The sequence below is a fragment of the Triticum aestivum genome, chromosome 1B (genome assembly GCF_018294505.1).
Source record: "Triticum aestivum cultivar Chinese Spring chromosome 1B, IWGSC CS RefSeq v2.1, whole genome shotgun sequence".
Classification (NCBI taxonomy): Eukaryota; Viridiplantae; Streptophyta; class Magnoliopsida; order Poales; family Poaceae; genus Triticum; species Triticum aestivum.
The window spans coordinates 89,757,266-89,768,151 of record NC_057795.1 but is presented as its reverse complement, the minus strand read 5'-3'; the positions used below and the strand labels follow the sequence as shown (position 1 = coordinate 89,768,151).

Sequence of the window (10,886 nt, the reverse complement as noted above, 5' to 3'; positions counted from 1 at the left end):
AATCAACAAAATCAAGCTAGAAAACACGGGGTAGGGGCTCCAAAAACGTGATCAACTTGGCTCATGATGCCATAGATGATGTAGGGTAGAACCCTAGAGGCCGATCTTTCATGTTTGGAGCGGATCCCTACGATGAACACGAAGAACACGAGGAGGGGAACAAGAGAAAAACACTCAACCAACAAGAATAAAAGTCACACATGTGCTAGATCATCGAAACACACAAGAGGGATACAAGATCCAAATCCAACAAGAGACGATACAAAGGGTAACCGGTTCTTCTCCGTGAGGAGATCTTGATGATGGTCTTCTCCGGATGGAGGTCTTGAATCCAGGTGGATCTTCTCCGAAGAGGTGTCGGTCCCTCACGAGGAGTAGATCCGGATGGATGGGCGAGACTCTATCTCACAAATGAGCTAAATCAACGCTAACCCTAAAACATAGGTAGGAGAAGAGTATATATAGTCTAAGGGGCGAAAGGGTACACCGGCCTCGGCCCAAGTCGTTGCGCGCACGCAGGGCCGGAAGTTCCGGGCGCTGGAGGTTTTGGGGAGGGTCCGGCCTAACCAGAGAGTTGGCACGGGTAGAGCTGGGTTGGCGTATGGGGGCCGGAAGGTCCGGGTTGGCCGGAAGTTCCGGGGGACGGAAGGTCCAGGTCAGGATCCAAGCTGGTTCCGGGCTAACCAGAGAGTTGGCACGCCCAGGCTGGTCGAAGACGTCTGAGGCCGGAAGCTCCGGGTTGGCCGGAAGGTCCGGGTGCCGGAAGTTCCGGGCTCTGGCTGGAAGTTCCGGGTTGTCCAGAGAGTTTACACCCGTCACTTCTTCTTTAGCTCTCGGCTCCGTGGCTTGAGCATTGTACCTGATCACACATAGCATCTTGGACTTAGGCAGTAGCCATGTCTCACTTGAAGAAGAGGGAAACTCAAGTAGGAGTGATGTCACCTCAGATTGAATAGCACGAGCCCTTGCTCTTGTCATGGGTCCACTTGGAGCTTGGATAGTTGAGGTGGTGTCCATGGGGATGATCATGGGATGCTCTGCATCAGGAATGCTCGTAGTGAACCATCATCATTGCCTTCTCCAACCGGTGTCTTCTCCAGAATAGACTGGCTTTCATCGGCTGCTTTCTTGATCTGGTTGCGCTACGGATGAGAACGAAGTAACACGTTAGCCATTCAAACATGTGTAATACGGCCAACGGGAAAGTAAAGAAGGGAATACTTTACTACATAGTTAATCACTGGAACAACAGGGACTCCTATCCCTTCCCTGACATTTCTGTTGTACTGATGCTTCGATAGATCCTCAAAGTTTGCGGGATCTTCAAGAATATCATCATTGTATGCCAGTGGGCATATCTCAACTCAAGCATTTTCAAGAAACCATTGTAGGTAGTTATCGAAAGCAAGTGAGTTATGCTCATGAAGCTGGGCGCGTGCACTGTTACGAGCTTGCTCCACACTAAGCTGGAAACGGTAACATACGATGCATGATGCTTGTCGTAGTCCTTTATCTTTCGATGCTTTCTCCTGTCCAATCTGCGTGGTAGAAAAACAAACATTAGCACAATCAATAGGAGTGGCGATGCTTAGTCAATACGGTTCATGCTCTCTTACCTATGAAGTGCTTTGTCCATGTCCACCCATTCCGGCGGGTGAGGTTGGAACAGACCAAACTAACGATACACGCGATGTGGCAAATGAAGCTCAACCGCCCAGTTGCATGTCAGTGGGCACCGCATAAGCCAAAGATTCCTATCTCGCAAGCACATCGGGTTGACGATAAACTCGTTGGTGAACCCTATTGTGTCATTGGCACCATATGGTTGCCATTCCACCTATGAAATAGGACAACAACGCAACATTGATGACAAATTTTCAGACAAGCATGAGAAATGAATGATGTAATGTCCTCGTTACCTGGTCAGGCGTAATCGTGTCCAACTCGACAATGTACTTTTGAGATTAACATCCTTCGTCATCTCGGATACCACATCCCACTTGTAAGCCCAAGTGGGGCGCCATAATTTTTCATCTTCATCCCAAGGATTAAACTTGACGCTCTTCGGGCGTCCAACAGGCAGACGCTCCTAGCTCCATACAGAAAGTATAAGTAGATTACCACCAATGCATGCACTATCTGTGATCCTGCAACACGCATCGTCCAGCTGCATATCAAAGAAAACCATGTTAACTTGACAGCAAGGTTGCATTAATAATGAAGAAATGAGTTGATAACAAACCAACCACATGTCGGTACAAGTAGGCAAGAGTCGCTGAACCCCAACTCCATCTGCTATCGAAGACGGTCAACGCCTTCAGCCACATCCATGGAGCGTTCTTGCCTGTGGAGTCAGGAAACAAAGTCCTCGAGACAACGTCCACATATAGACATGAGAATGTGTCTAGATCACATCATCAGTGGCATTCACAGGGCAATGCGCAAAGTTCCTTTGAATCCACATGAAAGCAGCTCCGTCTGCTTTCCTTTCCTTCTTCGCCTTCTCTTCTCCCTCCTCTACATCAGCCTCGGCCTCGGTAGGAGCCATACCGATAAGAGCAGTCATCTGCTGGCGCCACCCATCAGAATCAGTGCTCATACAAAGAGGCCTCCCGTCGATAGGAAGACCGGTGATCAAGGAGACATCCTGGAGCGTCACGGTCATCTCCCCAGTCCGAAGATGGAAATTGTGCGTCTCCGGCCTCCACCGATCAGCAAGAGAGGACACCAATGGAGCGTTGAGGTTCGGCGTGGACCGGCTGACCAACTGAATCCACGGGTGGAGTCCTACCTACTGGTGTAGGGTGTGTACCGCTCATCGTAGGGCATGGCAGGACCAGAGACCCCGCGGTACCGAATCTTCAGAGGTTCAATCTTCTGCAAAAACAAGTAATGACAAATCTTAGGGCATGTCTATTTCAACTAAAGGCAAATTTGCAAAATATTTAGATTACTCATTATTAATGTCCCCTTCTCGCGCATCATGTAGGCCCGGTGTCGTGTGTCATAGGCATCGTCGAGAAGCCAAACCATCCTTACAAAGTTCAAACAATAAACATACATGGGTTCATATCAAATATTGGTATACACTAAACATCTCATATGTGTTCATCTAAACATCTCATATGTATTCATCTACAAGAATCTCAACATCTCATTCTCACACAATGAATAAATGATTTACAATACTCATTTGAAAAATTCTCATATATATCTCCTATGTCATATCTGTTCATCTCAACATCTCATATTTTAAATAAACTCAACATCTCATATATATATATATATATATATATATATATATATATATATAAACTCTATTAATAGCTCTGGGTGAGGAATAAGTAATTCTTCGCCCCGGTGCATCCACCGAGCCACAGGGTCTGGCTTAAGCAAACCTCGATGGTTCCACCGCTATAAAATTACGTTTCACATCTATAAACTTACGTTGATGGCCCACCCCTACCTCTATCTCTCTCAACTGGATCGACACCGCTGTCTCAAAAAAAAGCTGGATCGACATTGTTTCTCTCTCCCTAGTCCATCCTCGGATTGCGGCGGCGGCGGCGGCGATTGTGCCGGAGGGACTACCCGGAAGCGAGGGCTACTCCCCACCCTGGCGCGTGGAGTACTCCCCCATTCCCTCTCTCATGCGACCAGGAGGCGAAGTGGACAGCGCAAAGTTCCGACGCGAGGTCTGCGGCGACAACGGCCTTCTCCTGCGTCCCTTCCCACCTCCGTCGGCTTCTAGCCGGTAAGAACTGCCTCTTCCTTTTCCTCTCCCTTTCCTCATCCATCAATTTCTGAATGTTTAGGATTAGCGTTCTTGATTTTTTTTTAGGAGCGGGGCAAAGGAAGAGGAAGAAGGCCAAGAAAGGATCCCGGGTTGCCCTAAGAAGCTGCTCCTCGGGTTGCCGCCGTACAATGAGGAGGCAGTGGACAGGAAGGGTGGAGCTCCTCGTTGATCTCAAGAGCAAAATTTGGGGTTCGGCCCGAACAAGAGCCCTCATTCTGTCCGATAAAAAAACGCCCTTATTCTTTACGCGGTTCATCCTCACTTCATTTGGTCTTTTATTGAAACTGCGAACATATTGTGCTTGCTTCGTCAGTTACAAAATTTTTAGGGCAAAATAAGCTGATTGGCAGTCTGTTGCTTGTGTGAAAGGGTGCCTTTTTCAAAAAATATTACGAAGGAATTGATGGCAAAGTATATTTGCGTTGATGTTGTGGTAGTGGCTTGTGTAGACCATGTTTGTTTCAGTAGGCAGTGCTGCATAGAAGCACTATCTCTGCAGCCTAAAGTCGCAGCATTATGTTGCACTGATGTGTTCTTTCTTCTTTTTGTTTTTCTCCTAAGATTTAGTGTTTCTTCTTTTCTGAATAAAAATAACACTATATTTTGGATATTTTTAGCGAATAAGAAGTGCAATCGTTGTTATGACTTGAATCACGAATGCTAGTGCAGTAATTAATTAGATTCTTGGAGCCTAGTTCAATCTCGTATGCTCTTCTACCGACTGAAAGTATTCAATCATGCTTATTTTAAATCTTTTCTCATTGTAGTTCATATACCTCTCCGTGCATCACTCAGCTGTGTTTTTTTTAATAACTCAATTGTAGTTTGCCAGTAACTAGTTTCAAAATGTTTTGAAAATACCACTTGCATGTAGGAAGAAAAAATAGTTATACTGACAAGCACCTACCATGCCCCTACTGTGATTTCACCATAGTTTATGGTATACTAACAAGTACCTACGTTGCCTCTATTTTTTACCTGGGCCCTAAAATAATTTCAGCTGTAGTTAATGCTATAGTAACAAGTACCTACGATGCCCTATTTTATCTACCTGGGCCCCTAACAAATTTCAGCTCTATTTCGTCTTCTGAAATGGTGTATGTGGAAATAAAGAACTATGCCTGTCATTCCATCATTCTGCTAATTAGTCAATTTTGTAGTTTCTTTCTTTTCCTCAGTGATATGCCAATATGTTTCAGCTCAGCACATCGAGTAATTAGATGGTCCTTTTCCCGTGATTTAATAGATTGCCAGCAATGATTCAAAGGTTAGTTCCTTTAATGTGACATAGATGTGGAAAAAAGCATCAACCTATTTAATAATGTATCCATCCATCTAGCAGCAGGTAGTGTAACAAGCATAAGTAGCTAGTGACCCAGACAAAGAAACTCACTAAAGAGATGGCAGTAGTCTTGGTGAGCGCTCTGAATCTACAAATTCCTTGAGCCATTTTTACATTATGCAAGCATAACATAAGAGATAAAATGTAGACACTTTTAGGCACATACTCCAAATGTACCTGACATTAGCTTCCAGGTCTGTAATTAACAGTATGCCAACTACACATATCATTTGAGACGAAAAAAATGTAGACATAAAATGGGAGCTCAATAGCCAGACACTTTGAACTTCAAATATCATAAAGTCCAATATGAAAAGGTAAATTTCTGCATGATGCTTGCGCAATTTCTGTTATCATCTAGTTTATTTCTCTGTATGTATATGCTATATATAAGTAAAAATATGCATGCATTTTTTTTCCTCTAGGGAAGAGCATTCCTCTATTTCTGTTATCATCTAATTTAATTCTATGTATGTATAAGTAAAAATCTGCATGCGTGCTTTTCTCTAGCAAAGAGCGTTGCTCTATTTATCTTGGACCATCATGTCTCATTCACTGGGTTGTTGGTAAGAATCTATCCATGTCTTAATGTTTTTCTGACTACAATTTGTAGTTGTAAAATCTGTCATTAAGCTTCAACAGTTCACTCTGCAAGCATCTTTCAAGTGTGGTCGCCTGAGATTACCCCATTGGCTTTGACTAAGAGCCCCACTTAATTGTTAGGTTGCTTATTCTAAAGTTCATGATTCTGCATGCGAGCAAAGGATGTGATAAGCGCAGTTTTGTCACTGTAGTTTTGTAGACTTTATTCATCATGACGATTTGATGGAGTATGAACAATGGTTATCTACAAGGGAGGTTCCAGGAAGACTGCAAGATGATAGGCATCAACCATTTTGAGTTCGTTTTAGCAAGACCATTATGCGTCGCCTTGTAACATTATCAAGTCAGTTTTCGGTGCATATAGTGCAGTGTAACATTATCAAGTCAGTTTGTTTCTGTAATTATACGTCACCTTGTCCATATGTGTTACCCCAACCATCAATATTTTGCATGATGCACTAGGTAATTCGTGTTCAGAAATTTCATTGTGTATCTGCTTAGTTGGCTGGTATTACCTGACAGGCTTCGGGCACATTCTTATAGAATCTTAATTGTCAGGGAAAAAAACCTATGACCTTACTGAGTACAATTTTGTTGTAGGGCTAGTACACTGGAAATCAGGGGCAGAGCTCAGCCACCAGCTCTATCTACTCGCACGAACAACAAATTTTACACAGACATGTGCAACTGTATTTGCTTTCGTACCAATAATTCGAAAGATAATACTAATCTCCTTGACTTCACCGAGAATTGCAGTATATGATGCTGGTAAAAATCGTCTCGTCAGTTCTTTAACACAATTACGAGTCAGGTTGCAAAACAATTATCTGAAACTTACCTTCTCTCACAATCCACGCCTTAGATTTACCTCGCACATGCCTGGCGAGCAGGACAGATTACTCCGCTCCATGTTGTAATTTTACCTTACAAGCGTTTTGTTTTTATGGTGGATGTGCCGCCCACTCTATTGTAATTTTACCTCACAGAGCAACTCCTACGGGGTGGCTGGGGTGAGGAATAACTATTCCTCACCCAGGGTGGCAAATAGCGCGACCCTATATATATATATATATATATATATATATATATATATATATATATATATAACTCAACATCTCATATATATAGCTACAAAACTCAACATCTCATAATTATCTACAAAACTAGGCATCTCATATATATCTAAAAAAATAAACAATCTAGGTTTCACTAACAAGAATCATATATTGTGAACTAATGAACAATACCAGGGTAGTACCACTATGACTACACATCCTAAATCACAACACCCAATCTTGGACAAATAAAAATCCAAACCAAGCAAATCAAGGGTTCCACCCAATCTTGGACAAATCTCTAAAATGGCAACAAATTTACAGAGGAAAAGAAAGGGAAATGAGGAGTTTACCTAGTAGGAGGAATTAGAGATCTAATCCATGGCTTAAATCTCCAGATGTGAGAGGGTGTGGGGGATCGAAGGGGGCGCCGCGATGCTCTCACAATTACGAGTCAGGTTGCAAAACAATTATCTGAAACTTACCTTCTCTCACAATCCACGCCTTAGATTTACCTCGCACATGCCTGGCGAGCAGGACAGATTACTCCGCTCCATGTTGTAATTTTACCTTACAAGCGTTTTGTTTTTATGGTGGATGTGCCGCCCACTCTATTGTAATTTTACCTCACAGAGCAGCTCCTACGGGGTGGCTGGGGTGAGGAATAACTATTCCTCACCCAGGGTGGCAAATAGCGCGACCCTATATATATATATATATATATATATATATATATATATATATATATATATATATATATATATATATATAACTCAACATCTCATATATATAGCTACAAAACTCAACATCTCATAATTATCTACAAAACTAGGCATCTCATATATATCTAAAAAAATAAACAATCTAGGTTTCACTAACAAGAATCATATATTGTGAACTAATGAACAATACCAGGGTAGTACCACTATGACTACACATCCTAAATCACAACACCCAATCTTGGACAAATAAAAATCCAAACCAAGCAAATCAAGGGTTCCACCCAATCTTGGACAAATCTCTAAAATGGCAACAAATTTACAGAGGAAAAGAAAGGGAAATGAGGAGTTTACCTAGTAGGAGGAATTAGAGATCTAATCCATGGCTTAAATCTCCAGATGTGAGAGGGTGTGGGGGATCGAAGGGGGCGCCGCGATGCTCTCTGCTATAGAGAGCAATTGCCTGGGAGAGGGAAGAACTTCCTTAGGAGGGCTGGCCCGATGCGGCTTAAGTCAACGTGCAGCGCCTAAGTGCTAGGCATTGCACATTATATTGTGTGGCGCCTAGCGCTTAGGCGTTGCACGGCTGGCTGTGGGGCCGCGACTGGCCCCGGGCTGCCACGCTGGTCGGGCGTGCGGCGCCTAAGACAAAGGCGCTGCATAGTGGAGTGCAGCGCCCGGATGTCAGGCGCCACACAAAACGGTCAGTTTGTGCATTTTTTTTCAAGAGCAATTTAGGTCGTGATTTGATTTCGCCCACAGGTCAAATATGTGTTTTTTGCCCCGGCCTGCAATTGAGGAGTGTGGCATGGAGCATGTCCGCCGTTTCCTATTTGGCAGTATACCTCGCCAAATGTTGGGCCGGGCCGGCTTCGGGTTGGGCCGGCCAAACAAAGCCCACTGGGCTCGGGCCCGGCCCATTAGTGCAAAAGCCTGCTGGGCCTCAGGCCGTCAGGTCGGGCCCTTCCCTAAATTGCAAATATGTCGGGCCCAAGCTCGGCCCGACCCGGGCGTCGGGCTTAGATCTCAGGCACAGGCCCGTCCCGTGGGCAAGGTTGGGCTGGGCCGGGTCGGGCTTTTTTGGGCCAGGCCATCCCATGGCCAGGTCTATTTGGCGCCCACATCATGTAAGCTACTACGCTAGTGTCAAAAACGCTTATAGCAAGAGGGAGTAGTTCATATACGATCCGGCCCATGTAGTTTTTCTTCTCATTGGTTTTGGGAACCTTCTCCTATCGTCTTTTCTTTCAGGCGGTTTTTCCGGGATGAGTGTTGTTCAGTTTTTCTATAACTTTTCTAGAAGGAATTCAAAAAACTTTTGAATTCGTGATTTTTTTTCAAATTCACAAACATTTTTCAAATTCATAAAAAAGTTTCAAATTTGCAAAGATTTTTTTTAAAATTGTATTTTTTTTTCAAATGCACAAACTTTTTTAAAAATCCATGAAGAAATTTGCAAATTCATGAACATTTTTTAACCTCATAAACATTTTTTGAATACATGGATATTTTTTAAATTCCACGAGAAGTTCTCTTGAAAAGTCAACGATCAATGGTCAAACACTTAACTTATGACCATGATCAGGAAAACAAAACCATCATGTGAACTAGTCTTACCGACGAGACTAGGAATCTATTTACCATTTATTATTCTACATATGCACATGAGTTTTCCTCTGAGCTTTGTAGTTATTGCAGACTCGAGAACCATAATAGTTGTAACATAGAATATAAACATTAATTAGGGACATGGAACTAAATAATAACATTTATTATTACCTCTAAGGAATATTTCGGACACAATAAGCGTTGACCGCCATGTGGGCCAACCATGTATGTGTGTGTGTTCGAATAAAAGCAACCTCATGCACCATCATGGGAGCCACTAATGTCGGGCCCCACAATCGGTAGCCACAGCTACTCTATCTCTCCCTGTTGTGTGTGTGTGTGTGTGTGTGTGTGTGTGTGTTCGAATAAAAGCAACCTCATGCACCATCGTGGGAGCCACTGATGTCGGGCCCCACAATCGGTAGCCACTGCTACTCTCTCTCTCTCTCTCTGTTGTGTGTGTGTGTGTGTGTGTGTGTGTGTTTTCGAATAAAAGCAACCACCTCATGCACCATCGTGGGATCCATCGATGTTGGGCCCCATAACCGATAGCCATTGCTACTACTCTAGCACTCATGGATATCTGATTCTGTATGCCCTAGTTTGTTCATGCTTGCTCTCTTCTCTTCGGGTAGTGATGGGTGGAGGAGGTCAATGTCATCATCGACCTTGGAGGGAGATGGTTTGGGGGTTGCTCAATCCGGCTCCGAACATGCTCCCATGAGCCCGAGACATCGAGGTCGGTGTTCCAAATGAAGATCAAACTTTTTTTTTTGAGTTGCATACCTTTTTTTGACATGTTGGAAGCTCATGTGTTTTGTTGCAAGCACATGGACGACATGTTGCGATGATCATGGGTGTATGTTACAAATTGTGTGTTTATGTTGCAAGGTTGTTTTTTGCGGCGTTGCAAGTGTTGGCTTGCATGTTGTATATGTATAAACCGCAAAATACTATGTATTCTAAAAATTACTTTTCAAGATAATTAACCGCTGGTATGAATGGTTGGTAAAGTTCTTATAGCATCTGACCTACCCAACCGAACTAACAGGGTATTTTGATAAGGGTGCCATTGATGGAATTACCAATGGAGTGGATCTTCCTAGTTTTTGTATAGGTGAAAAATTAAATATGTATGGGTGTAAGTCCATCCAATAGAGATAGGTTGAGGAGAAATAAAGGAGAAAACTAACCTTGCAAATAGGCACTTCACCTTCTTCACCATAGTGCAATATGAAACGAACTTCATACCAGGCTGAAATTAATGATTGATAAAGTTTCCGGTGAGCTACCCAAGGATAAAGTCACAACAAAGAGATTCTTAGACATTGACCCACCAGAGGACGAATAGCTTCATGTCAATATCAACCGCCCAGGCCTTTTATATAAGGTCAGGCTTTTCTATGCTGAGGATACATAGCTCATTCTTATTTGTGTCACAGTTTTCCTATTTTTGTGGGTTATTTGTTGTGCACCTGCTTACTGGAGATGTGAATTTGATATCCATAGGCATAGAAGGCACCAGGAAGTTTCAATGTATCGCTAGAATTACAACATGCACGATATCGGCTGTTGCTGCTTCCTGGTACACCTTGTGATGGGTGATAGAGGTTCTCAAATCAAAAGAAAAGGTGTTAAGAGTGGCTGCCACTGTTTCCTGGACTACTGGTGCATTTTCCTCTAGGCAATCAGGATGTGCGCCATAGTTAGTCGTTTGTGTATATGTGCAGCTGCTTTGGTCTTACCAAAGCTTGCAAAAGCTA

The 10,886-nt window shown here is 43.3% G+C and overlaps 1 long non-coding RNA gene across 1 annotated transcript; it reads left to right on the top strand.

Moving 5' to 3' along the window:
- Positions 1-3,383: 3,383 nt before the first annotated feature.
- Positions 3,384-4,222, top strand: LOC123109073 (uncharacterized). Its single transcript, XR_006452373.1, has 2 exons — positions 3,384-3,754; positions 3,842-4,222. It is a non-coding gene; the product is annotated as an uncharacterized lncRNA (long non-coding RNA).
- The last annotated feature ends 6,664 nt before the right edge of the window (positions 4,223-10,886 follow it).